The sequence below is a fragment of the Apium graveolens genome, chromosome 4 (genome assembly GCF_009905375.1).
Source record: "Apium graveolens cultivar Ventura chromosome 4, ASM990537v1, whole genome shotgun sequence".
Lineage (NCBI taxonomy): Eukaryota > Viridiplantae > Streptophyta > Magnoliopsida > Apiales > Apiaceae > Apium > Apium graveolens.
Window position 1 is genome coordinate 89,020,054 of NC_133650.1, and position 4,432 is coordinate 89,024,485.

Consider the following 4,432-nt stretch of genomic DNA (forward strand, 5'->3'; position numbering starts at 1 on the left):
TCTCCAGATTCTGGATAAAAATAGCCTGGCTTTGGCATATAAGAGCCTAGTTTTTGCATATAAGCCTCAACTCCTCCAATTCAGATTTTTTATTCGAAGAAAGTCTTACATCATGAGTTTGTTGTTGAAGTTGGAGTTCTTGTCTTGGTGCAAATTGTTACGGAAAACTAGGAGGGTTGAATTGTTTATTTCCAAACTGCTGGAATGGCTGTTGCATCGCATTCTGATTGTTGCTCCAGCTGAAGTTAGGATGATTCCAGTTGTCAGGATGATAAGTGTCTGGAATTGGTTGCTGCGATCTCTGAAAGTTGCTCACAAACTGAGCTGAGTCAATAGATATAGCGCATTGCTCCGTTGCATGCGAACCTGCACATAGCTCACAAACACTGGTTATCTGATTAACACCCAAGTTAGCCAGAGAATCGATCTTCATAGACAACTCCTTTAGTTGAGCAGTGATAACTATAGTTATATCCACTTCAAGAACTCCTGCTACATTGCCCTGTGGACATCTCTGGGTTGGATACTGATATTCATTAGCATCCATCAATTCAATTAGATCATAAGCTTCCTCATAGCTCTTTGCCCATAATGCTCCACCTGATGCTGCATCAAGCATGGGTCTGGACTGTGCTCCCAACCCATTGTAAAAACAATTGATTCCAATCAGGCATTCCATGATGAGGACACTTCCTAAGCATCTCCTTGTAGCGCTCCCAAGCTTCATATAAAGATTCTCCTGATTGCTGCGCAAATTGAGTCAGAGCATTCCTGAGTGCAGCTGTCTTTGCCATAGGGAAGAATTTAGTAAGAAATTTCTGAGCAAGATCCTCCCAAGTAGTAATTGAACCAGCTGGTAGAGAGTGTAACCAGCTCTTAGCCTTGTCCCTCATAGAGAATGGAAACAGTCTCAGCTTCACAGCATCTTCACAAACATCGTTGAACTTGAAGGTGTCACAGATCTTAATGAAATCCCTAATGTGCATATTGGAATCTTCCATTAAAGAACCCCCAAACTGGATTGAATTTTGCACCCATTGAATTATGCCAGGCTTGATCTCAAAGGTATTAGCTGTGATAGCTGGCCTGACAATGCTAGATTGAATGTCATGGATCTTGGGTTGAGAGAACTCCATCAAGGCTTTCATTCGTGCTGCTGGATCTCCCATTGTAATGAGTACCTGACACACAAACAAATAAACCGTGAGAGTAAAAGAGTCCGAGTCACCGAACTTTAATGACCACTGATGACAAGCACATAAACTAAAAATTAACGCCGAGTCCTCGGCAGCGGTGCCAAAAACTTGTTAGAGCGAAAACACGCGCTAATATTCACGCAAGTATACGCGTTCACAAGTAGTATAAGATATAAATCAGATTCGTTCCCACAAAGACTGGTTTAGGTTAAGTTCAATTTATGCACCTATGCAACAATGTATGGTTATCGCTCAATGCTAAGACAAATAACAAATTGGATTTTTATTAAACTAAGGGATTATACTAAATAACATTAACTAAGAGAATTGAGGTTGAATTAATATATATAACAAACATGGGATCCTAACTTCATTACTACTTCATTCAAAGTCACTGTTCCTAACCTTAGCATGTGATGGTGATGACACTAATCAGATAACACGAAACCGATAAACGCCAACTTTCGTTACACGAGTACAATTCTACCAGACATCCACAAAAGAGATAGAAGCTGAATAGGCACCAATTAAATTGAGACCCTATATGTCTATAGAATTTGACAACATAACGGTTTAAGCACAAGTTATCCATAATGATTATATAGGGCAAATAAAACGGTTAGAGTTACCCAGTAATCATGCATACATACATGAACCTATGCTAGCATGGCAAGTTCTAAACCTCTATATTCACTGTCGCTTCAATAGAGATTAATACGCTATCTTATATGTTAGCTACGCACATAAGACGAATAAGCACAACCAATATTAGGATATCATAAAATCACCACACACCAAGATATCAAAAAAAGTTAATTAGTGAAATCTATAAGTAAATCCGCTAGAATCCCATGATAACGATTAGTTCATAATCGAACTCATCGTCACCATGGGTTCCAATGAAAGCATGATATAAACAAGGTCTTAATAAATTGAATAATAATTAAAGTATGAATAAACGAGATCTAGGTTCAACAAGAACGAAAACGAGCATCCAAAGTTACAACTAATTCAAAGAATCATAAGTTGAGAACAAGATCTTCTTTTTCAGAGTTGTTTTGTGGTTCTAGGTCTTCTTCTTGGTATCCCAATCTTCCCAGATGATGAAAACCCTTTTATAAGTATATATACGCCAATATTGGATCTGGACCCTTAAAATCGTCAAATTCCACTCAAAAAAGGCTTTTTCAGCAAAATCAGCGAAGTCAGCCGCGCATCAGCACGCGACCGCCTCCACCAGCAGGCAGGCGCCTCCACCAGCAGGCGGGTGCCTCCACCAGCAGGCGGGCACCTGCAGCCTATCTGGAAAAATTCTGACGAATCTTGTTTTGGCCATAACTTGAGTTCTACTCGTCAGAATTAGGCGATTCAGCTGTCCACGCAAAGCTAACGAGATTCTCTATACCTTGACAATGGCCTTGGCTTCTAAATCTGATCACTTTTCATCATATTTCCTTTAAAAGTTCCTTTCTTCATTTAACTGATACATGAAATACAATAACACAAAAACACATCAAAATATCAATAACTTGAGTCCAAAACACCAATTTAAGCTTGTAATGAAGCGTTCCAAGTGGTTAAAAAATCCACTTATCAGTTATTTAAACCACCATTCATCATCAAGTCTAATCATATCTTCCCAAACACAAAACGCTCTCATCACTTTCAGTTTTCATCTCCTTAACTCTCAAATAATGACAAACTTTGGTTGGTTTTACAACCATGGCACAAATAATGTGATACTCTTTCATGCTAGAGTGCAAAATTCCCGGCATATCACCGCCATTCCAAATGACATTTGGGCTCAACTTCCAGAAGTAACCAAAACTAATTTTCTGGGTTTTCAAAGAGAGCTTCATCTCCGTATCCTTCGTCAGCAGGAGAGGATCATTCCTCTTGCCATTATCTTCGTTGACAATAGGAAGAAGCATAATCATCCTCTGCATATTTCTCTTCACCATCAGCTTTGTCAGGCTTCTTAGTCCAAGGCTGATTGGAGTTGTTATCTATTAGACTATGATACTTTTGTAATCTCTCATGCATGTAATCAAAATTTCATGAAATGTAATCTTTTGATCTATTAATGAAATTTTTAGTTTACAAGGTTTAATATTTGTTATTTAGTTATGTGTGCATGCGATTGTTCTTGATTGTAGCCTGTTAATATATGAATCATACACTTATCATGTATATTTTGATGGTTGTTGAGATATAATTGTGGTATTCTAACTAGTTTGCGTTTTTAACAAATACTGATGAATTTGAATCGACAAATCCCGAGATTGTCAAATCCTGACAGATAAGCGGTTCCAAATACTGATAACAGGTCAGCATATTCTAATTTAGAATATTATTGTTAAATAATTTATGAGTTATTTAGTGCTGCAATTAAATATCTTCCTTAATTATTGATTAATAGTGGCTTATCTGTTGAACAAATTCACACAGTAATCTTTTGAAAAAGTTGTGCGTATTTTGTTTCTAATTCCACACTTTAATCCACTTTTAAATCCTATTACTAAGTAATTACCATATGTGAGAAGTCTAATTCCTTAATATTCCTTCTTTATGTGTGTGTGGTATACACAATTCAACCTTGCAAACCTATATACTCACAAGAACTTCGGTGACACAAATCATCATACACACAACCTCATCATCCACATCACACCCATATCCTTATTCACCTCGTAGGCTCGTACACACATGTTATCATCTTCTGAAGTTTCACCATTCTTCAACCAAACCACTATCATTCATGGAAACACCTTTGGCACCAATAACTATTTGGCTCTACTTACACATCAGCAGTTTCCAAAATCCTTTGACGATATTCATGATTTCTTACTCCAATGTCCAATTGGGTATGCTCTTACAAATCCTACCAAGATGTCATACATGGCTGTAATGCAGGTATGGAATACAACTTTAGTTAATGAAACAAACACTTCAATTCATAATTTCCAGGAGAGAAGATACATCAGGAGTTATAGGGTATACTAGATTTCTTCAATTGATTTTCAATTTTCTATGTCCTAATGCTACATTTAATAATGATGAATTACTTTCTCTGTTTCAAATCTCTGAAAAAGCTATCATTGATCACATTAAAAGGGATGAAAAGAATGAATTTTCAGGACTTCCTTTCCTGCCTAGGGAGGTCAGGCAATTTCTAAAGAAATAGACCTACTCCTACACAAGTGCCTGCAAATCCTGCTGCTGGCACCTCTGTAATA

The 4,432-nt window shown here is 37.4% G+C and overlaps 1 non-coding gene across 1 annotated transcript; it reads left to right on the forward strand.

Moving 5' to 3' along the window:
- The first annotated feature begins 672 nt into the window (after positions 1 to 672).
- On the forward strand, positions 673 to 779 carry LOC141722107 (small nucleolar RNA R71). The gene has a single exon (XR_012575138.1). It is a non-coding gene; the product is annotated as a small nucleolar RNA R71 (small nucleolar RNA).
- The last annotated feature ends 3,653 nt before the right edge of the window (positions 780 to 4,432 follow it).